Raw genomic sequence first — 8,563 nt, 5'->3', positions numbered from 1 at the left:
TCCTGGAGTAGTACCCTGGGGAACGGACTGTCACCAGTGCATGCTGATTTCCAAGGCTCGCTGATGACCTCGGTGTAAATTCTCCCACTGTGGCTGATTTTAAGCTACTTTAAGTTCTGAATGCAGAATTGGGAAGAGTCATGTGCACCGATGGATGTTTGTCTTACAGATGAGGAAACTGAGGCTCGGAGAGGTTGGGTGCCTTGCCTTACATAATTGGCTGAGCCAGGTCTCTCTGCTCCCAGAACTCACCATTAACTTCCTCCCAGGATTGAGCCGAAGGGAGGTCAAGGAGGCTTCGTGGGGGTGCCTGGCACCCCGTCCAGTGCTCTTCCCATCAGGAGCTCAGGGCAGCGGTGGGGCCACACCTGTCCCCACTCCTACCCCAGCTCATTCAGGAAGACCACACCTAGGCCAGGCCCTGGACCGGGCAATTCCACCACATTCTCATACTGACTCCCCCCAGCCAGCCCCTGGGGGAGGAATTCGACTGCCCATTAAGTGACTTTCCCAAAATCCAGGGCTGGGAGACTGGGGTTCAAACCCAGGTCTGCGATGGCTCCCAAGCCCACACATGTTCCTCCCCACCCTCCAGCCAGGCCTGCACCCACCCAGGACAGCCTGACCCACGGGGGGCTTCGTGTGGAGACCCCACAAGCATTCAAAGAAAAGCCCAGTTGTATGCTGGAATCTCCTAGAATTTAAAAAACATAATACAGCCTCAGGCCCAAGAGGCTCTGGTGTTCAGGCTTTCCAAGGTTTCTGACATGCAGTGGTTCTAGGAGCCACCGCCCTGGGACTTTGTCACTCTTGGTGACAATCTTTGGTGACAAAGAATCAGACCCAAAGGCAAGGAAGATCCCCAAGTGCTAACATTCACATGACCCTGAAAGAGGCCACGAATGTGTTAGGCAGGGAGTTATTTCTGGGGTCCCAGAGGTGACACATGAGTGTCAGTGTCACATCCTGACTGTACGTAGGAGGGAGCTGGTCCATCTCTGCTATGGCTGGGGTGTTCGTCTCCTGTGGGTCCGTGTGCTGGGAGCTGGGTGCTGGGTGGTGATCTGGAGGTGGTAACTTGAAGAGGTGGGGCCTGGTGGGAAGTCACTGGAGACCCTACCCTTGGAGGGCATAAAGTCCTTCTTGCCCAAGGGCTGTTACCTGGCCTGCATCTGGCCCCACTTCATTTGCTCTGCTTTCCTGGTTGAGATGTGATCCCTTGCTGCCACCACTGCCATCTGCTACAATGTGACACAAGTCCACACCAGAGCTGAGCTGATGCCATCATGATGCCCATGACTGTCAAGAACTGGAAGCCAAATAGACCTTTATTCTTTGTAAAGTTAGACTGCCTCAGGCATTCCATTGCAGTAACAAGAAGCTGACTCATATAGTTCCCATGGCCCACAACTGACCTTTGACAGCTGAGGGTGCTGGACAGCCATGCAGTTCACTCCTGCCTCAGTGATCTCTTTCCCTCTCATTTATTCATTTACTCACCCTGTGTTTGGTAGTTCCGAGCTACCCACTGTGGGCCAGGTACTGTGCTGGGTGCTGGGACACAGTGAATGAAGGCCATAGCCCTGGCCCCCAGGGAATCTATGGACTAGTGACGGTAGGACGGAACAAGCCAGGGATGCACTCAGAGGGCAGGCAGACTGCACAGCAGTGACAATCCTGACGGGGCTTGTTCAACTCACTTGTGTGCCTACAGTGTAGACTCTCCTCCCTGGGAAAAGGGTGCTTGTGCATGGTTATAGGGAGGGGCTCAAAGGAGCTGAGTCCCAACAGGAGTGGGGTCATCAGCACACAGAGACATGGGCCGGGCAGGGACAAGGAGGGGCACTGTACCAGAGAAGTTCAAGGGGGGTGGAAGAGGCCCCAGGTGCAGGGTGCTGACTGGCCCAGACGCTTTTATCTACACCTGCAAATGTGACGAGGCACCAGGGCACCGAGGGCTGCAGTTTGGGGAGGGGAGTGGGCGCCACTCGTTGAGCAGCTCTCAGGCTTCCTGTCCCACCTGCCATAGGACCATGTCTCTGGACCCTTGCAGACATTTCTGGTTTTGTTCTGTTTGTGGTGCTGGGAACTGGGCCCAGGGCCTTGCACATGCCAGGCAAGCACTCTACCACTGAGCCACATTCCCAGTCCTCCTGCCAACATTTTATGAGGTAGAGACTATATTATTGTGCCAGTTTTATAGCAGAGGATATTGAGGCTCAGAGAGGGAATGCGACTTGCCTAAAAACACACAGCTGGTATGTTGCAGAGGCAAGATTCAAACTCAGATCTTCCTGATTTGGAAACCCGTGCTCATAATCCCTACCCTGCAGAAGCTGCCTTGCCGTTCACCTCTCCCTTATTAGAAGGCCCTCAGGCCTGTGGGCGGACGGACGCCGGAACAGAACTTGCCTGCATACCAAGCCACTGAATGACGCAAACACAAGATGAGCATCACTGACCCCATGTGACAGTTGAGGGACTCAGGCTTAGAGAGGAAAAGAACTTGCCCACGGTCACAGATGAGAAGGTGGCGTTCGAAGCCGGGCCTTCCCTGCGCTGGCCCCACAGTGGCTCCGAGGCAGTGGCCCCCACCCGCCCTCAGCCCTTGCACCCTGGGATCCTTCCTTGGTGGGGAGGTCCCCAGAGCAGCCCCAAGGTCACCAGAGGCCTGGAGCTCCCCGCCCCCTCAGCCCAGTAAGGAAATCTTCAAAGGATGTCAAGTTCATTGCTTTTGTGGCAGAAAGAAAACAAGGCGAGGAAGCCGGGCAGCTCCCGCCATGGCCATCCGGGGCCGCGCTGAGTCAGCGCAGAGGCCGCTCTGGCCTGGAGCAGAATCGCAGGAATCTGCAGACGGCTGGAATCTCTGGGAGGGGACAGGGCACGGGGAGGGGCTGCATCGCCCTCTCCCCTCGCCCACCCCACTTCTTACCCACGTCTTTGAAAGGCCACTTGGCCCCCGACGTGCACGGCTCTCAACAGTCTCGAAAGTCCTCACAAAGAGCTTTATGGTCTCCAGAGCCACCTGGGATTCTGAAGTGCTTTTCAGATCAGAAAAGGCCAATCCACACAGCCGTCCTGCCGCCGCCAACAAACGCGACTCTGAGTTCACGATGGCCTCAAGGTGCCCGGCTCCAGAGAGGACTTCAGAGCTAGCAGCCCCGTCCCCTCACCTCAGGTGCACTGCGGAGCACTCTGCCATGAAGGCCAGGACAGCATCTGTCATTCATGTGTCCCAGGCACCCCGTGGGCTCCTGTGTGGGGACACGTTTCAAGGGCTCAGAGACTCGTGTGGTTGCTGATGTTGCGATCCCTTGAACAAATAAGGCCACTGAGACTAAGTAAAGCGTCTTTCCAAGGCCACCGGGCTGTTAGGTAGCGGGACCTGGATTCCAGGCGCTGACGTGTGACAGGAAGAAGCCAGGTTTTGTGCCCATACTTCGAGGAGGAAAACAGGGTTCCCAGGCAATGGGTCAGTCCTTTCCTGCCCCGGGGCCTGCTCGCTGGCCCCTTGGCCCTCCTGTTCACCCTGCAGAATCAGAGCGACAAGCCGGCCCCACTCTCCTCCCAGCTCTGGACCCCTGTGAGGTGTGGGGTGACGGAGGTGTCAGCACCCACAGGTCCTCGCTCCCTGTGCCCAGGCCGTGTGTGGCAGCTGCTCTTCCTCAGCTTCCCCCTGTGGGGTCTGGTCCCCTCTGTACAGAAGGTCACCCGGGGCCTTTCCAGAGACCCCGTCTCACACACAGGGAGAGGGAGGACAGGGTCGTGAGGTGGAGCAGGGCAGGGAGCGACACTGAGGGGACATTCCTCTAGAGAGAGCTCGGAGAAGTCACCACATCCAACCCAGATGGGGGAACTGTGGTCTGGGGAGGGGAGGGACTCAGAGAATTGGAGACGAGACGTATCTCCACGCCCCTCCCATGGCCGGAGCTGGGAGCCTCCCTTTAGGTCCTTTAAGGTCTTGGACATTCATTCATTCATTCAGTCAATCAGTCAATCAACAAACACCTCCTGAGCATCCCCTACACACCAGACCCTGGAGATCATAATGGTGGGTCTCATCACAGTCCTGACTCTCAGGGGCTTCACATCCAGAGCCGTGCAGTCCAGTACAGCAGCTGCTGGCCACGTGGCTACTGGGCAGTGGACCCACAGCTGCTCCACACTGAGGGTGGTCAGTGTAAAACACACACTGGATCTGGAAGACGTAATATTAAAAAAAAAAAAAAAAAAGAAAGGAACATGTCTCAATTTTTTATCTTGATCATAGATAGAAAGAATATTTGGAGCATATTGGGTTAAGTAAAATGTTAAAACTAACTTCAATTTGCTTTTCCTTTATTTTTTTAAAAAGGGACTCCTGGAAAGTTAAAGCTCCAACTTGCTCCAGCGGCTCCCGTGGTCTTTCTGTGGGCTGCGCTGGCCTGCGGGGTGGCAGGGGCGGCCTGAAGGGAACGACCTCCCCCCTCGCCTTTCAGCCCCCCTGGCCAGAGGGAGAAAGGGCCGCGCTGACCCGGAAGCTGACTGGGAGCAGGATGAAGGCCCAGAGATGGAGCCAGTTCATTTCTGTCCTCGGTCAGGACCCTGTGCGTCCCCCAGCAGGGGCCCCAGGAGTCCCTTCCTGTCCCTCCCGCCTCCGTTTTCTTTCCTCTTCCCAGAGCCCCAAGGCTGACTCCCCTCCAGGGCCCTGCACCCCACACTCCAGCCTGTCTCCAAGGCCAGGTCACCCTGCTGCCACCACAGCCCTGGCCACTCATCAGAGGAGGCACCTTCCTCCCCTGGCCACTGAGAAGCCCTCAAGATTGGGACCGTGCCTGGGGTCTTGGAGGGAGGGCCCTCAGGGCAGGTGGAGGAAGCCTGGTGTCTTCCCTGAGGAGGTGGCATCCAGGGTGACAGTAGCCCCGGAAAATGAAGTGGCAAGGACCGGCAGAGAGAGGCTCAGTCCTGTAGAGCTCCCTTAGAGGGTCCACGTGGCCGTGGCTCAGAGCACCCACAGGGACGTGGGCAGAGGGCAGACCACAGCACCCCAGGCCGCACCCAGGAGCATGTCCTTCGGCCCAGGGCGATGGGGAGCCATGGAAGGGGTGGAAGCCACGGGCACCTGGGACCCGGCTTGGCCTCTCCCACCAGGCGGGGCTTGCAGGAGCTCCAGCTGCCCTGCTCCCTCCCAAGCCCTGTGACTGAGTGGCCTTGGCCAGATGACCTACTTCTGGGTGCTTCAGTTTCCTTATCTGTAAAGAGGGGATCAGGAGTGAGTCACTATCAGGGTTTCGTGAGGACTCGGTGACGTAGGCTTGCAAAGTGCTTGGCACAAAGTAGGTCTGCAAGTGGTCATTCCCATTCCTTCCTCCCTTCCTGAGTCCCCCTCTCCACCTGCCCAACACCAAGCCCCCGCTCCTCAGGCAGCAGGAAGGGGGCTGGAGGAGCGCTTCCGCTGTCAGGGTATTTATAGCCGGGTGCAGTCGCCGTTGTTGTTTTTCGTATATTTTTACATTCTCCACCGTCACACATGGTTCCTCACAGTGGCTGAGAGGCAGTGGGGGCGGAGGGTGGGGGACATGGATGCAAAGAGTGGCAAAGTGTAGGAGGTGGAGACAGATGGCCCGGGGCAGCACCGAGGGACCTGAGGACCTGGCCTGGGCCATCCTCTCCCAGCTCAGAAACCATCAATGGCTCCCCATTGCCCCTGCCCAGATTTCGAAATTCACTGTGCTTCCAGTTGCACACAGGGGGTCCCTGCACACGGTGTGGCCACACTTCTCGCTCTTGCTCCCCCTAGGTGAGGAATTCAGGGGAGAGGCAGCTGGAGTTGGCTCACCTGCTGTGTGGCCTCCAGTACCCCTTCTGGTCTCTGAGCCCACACTCCCTTTCCTGCAAAATGGGAGCACGTGTTCCAGCCTGCGGTGAGGGCTCAATGCAAATGTGCCTGGCCATTCGCCCAACAGGAGCTATTATGAGATGCACTTCAGCTTCAGGCTGTTCCAGCCTTTGCTCGGGCTGTTCCCTCCGCCAGGAATTGCCCCTCTCCCCACCCCATTTCCACCTGGAGAAGTCCTTCAGGGCTGCTCCTCAGGGGCCCTGCAGACCCAGGGCTTCCGGCCCATCGTCCTGTCCCCTCGTTGCTTTTGAAAGCAGCCTGCTTGCTCCAAGCCCGCTGTGCGCCTTCCCTCCTCACGCCGGCCCTTGGCGAGTGGCACCGTGTCTCCCTCCTGCAGATGAGGAAGCAGGTCCCTGAAGGGAAGTGACTGCTCCAAGGTCCACTCAAACCCAGGACTTCAGACTCAAGGCCTGTGGGATCCTGCATCCGCCCTCCCTGTTCCGGGACCTGTGCCAGAGTCACGGTGCTCCACGTGGTCTTTCCTCGGGGGTCCTTCCCCGGCCTCAGAGCCCACCCCGGCCTCCTCCCCGATCTCTGACATCCTTGTCCTCAGCTTGGGAGCCCGGGTCCCCCGTTCCCTGCCTGCCAGTGGCCAGGCCCGGGGGTTGGCTGCGCACCCTGGCCCTGGCCATCTGAGAGGGCGGGGCTGGCCAGGCAGGGCACTGTTGCTAGGCAACAGCCTGGCAGAGAATCTGGAATTCTCCCTGAGAGGAGAGCAAAGGGGCCTTTTTCCTGGAAGCTGGAGGTGGACCGAGGTAAGGATGGGAGGAAGGAGGACCTCACTCTCCCGGTCATCCCCCTGTGCCCCTGCAGTCTCTCACTCCTCCAATGGCCTCCCCTCCCACCCACTAGGTCAGCCATTCCTCATTACTCACGCTGGTTTACTCATTAATTAGTTCATTGATTTAGATACTCATAGCCTGGTGAATTACAGCTCCCCCGTTGCTCTCTGGGACTCCATTTTCCCACCTGTGCAATGGGAATAAGGCAGTATCAACCACGCAGGAGCCCCATGTTGATGGTTTACCCCCAAGATGTCCTCGGCACCGATTTAGGGCCTGTGCCGGAGCCAGGGATGACAGAGGCAAATGAGCTCTGGGTTTATTGGGAGAGAGACACAGGTGGAGCTGCACAGGACTTGCTGACGCCTGTGCAGATCTCCTCTGGCTGTCTTGTGGGCACGCAGGGGAGTGAAGGGGGTGGACAGTGTGGCCGAGGCCATGGGGCTGTATCCTTCACTTCACACCTTCCTGGGAGGCAGATTCTAACTTCTCCTGACCTCGATTTTCCTGTCCATAAAATGGGCTCTAACAGTAATGCTCTTCCTGGATCGAGGGCACACACGTGAGCCTCTCTGGGCACACAGTCAGCTTGTGAGGGGCAGCAGATATCCACACTGGTGTGTGGTGGGAGCAGAGCCTCCCCAGGGTGCCATGATGTCCCCACGGGCTGGACTCTCCTCTGTTTTGTCTCCTCGCTCCGCCTTCCTGGGTCTGCCTGCTGTTCCCCACCTCCACCCGTCTGCTCACGCTGTTCCTCCTCCTGAAATAACCACTCTCATTATTTCTCCTAAAGCTCCCATGCGGTTCCTGGAGGCTTCCGGCACCAGCTGGATGGCTCACAAAGTGAATCCAGGGGCAGGCTTGCCAAAGACCCCACACGCACACTGTCTCTCCCTCTCTCCCCTCCTGCTGCAGACAAGGCCCCCTGGAGGGCTTCTCCTTGAAGTGGTCCAGTGGTCAGGTGGCCCGGCTGCAGCCTCACCAAGCTGCCTGACTCCCTGGGGGAGTATTCCTGCTTTTCTCGAAGCCCCTGTCCCCTGAGGCCAAGCCCTGGGTGCTGTCTCTGCAGGGTTTCTGCCCGCAGCTCCCTGGGACCGAGAGCACCCCGAGAGGGAGAGGCCTCGTTCCATCCTGGGCGGCTCTCCCTGCACTCAGCACTCAGTTTCTTTCTGCGGCATGTTTGTTTCATCTGTGGGTCCCCTGAGAGTCCACGGGCTCTGCCTCAGGTCTCCATTCACCTGCGGAATTCGCCCAGACTTGGCACATGGAGGATGCTACAGACCGGCTGCTGACCGGTGGGGCGGATGGGTGGACGATGGATGGATGAGGAATGATGGACGGCCTTCATTCTCCTGTGCAGGTGAAGGAACACAGGGCAGGAAGCTGAGCATTGGGGTTTGTGGGGGCAGGTCTCAGCTCTGTGAGCCCGACAAGTGGGATCCCCTTTCTGGACCTCAGTTTCCTCACCTGCCATGCTAGCCAGCGCCTGCCGGGGGAGAAGGGGATAGAACCACTTTATATGAGTGGGAGGGCTGGGGCTGGAACTAGCCACATCAACAGTCTCAGGGACCAACCTTTGCTCTTCCCTGGCTCCTCTCCTGCCCTAGGCAGGCTCAGGACTTAGCCAACAGCTATGTCGGGTGGCAGAGGGACTGCAAGCCCCAGGCCTCTCTTCAGGAGACTGTAACTGCCTGCACCTAGACCCCACCAAAGTACAGGGAGGTCAAGGGCCCGAGTGCTGATTCTCCCACCGCCGAGGCAAGAGGCAGGTCATTTGCTTCTCAAGCCTCAGCTCTCTTTTCTGTAAAATGGGTAATAATTAAATCCACAGGGTTATTCTGAGAGGCAGTGGGGACCCAGAGGGATACCATGGGGGCTTAGTGCATGGGACACCCACCCTGCT

Source organism: Spermophilus citellus (assembly GCF_964194105.1).
Source record: "Spermophilus citellus genome assembly, chromosome: 2".
Taxonomy (NCBI): domain Eukaryota; kingdom Metazoa; phylum Chordata; class Mammalia; order Rodentia; family Sciuridae; genus Spermophilus; species Spermophilus citellus.
Note: the sequence above shows the minus strand (reverse complement) of the source record.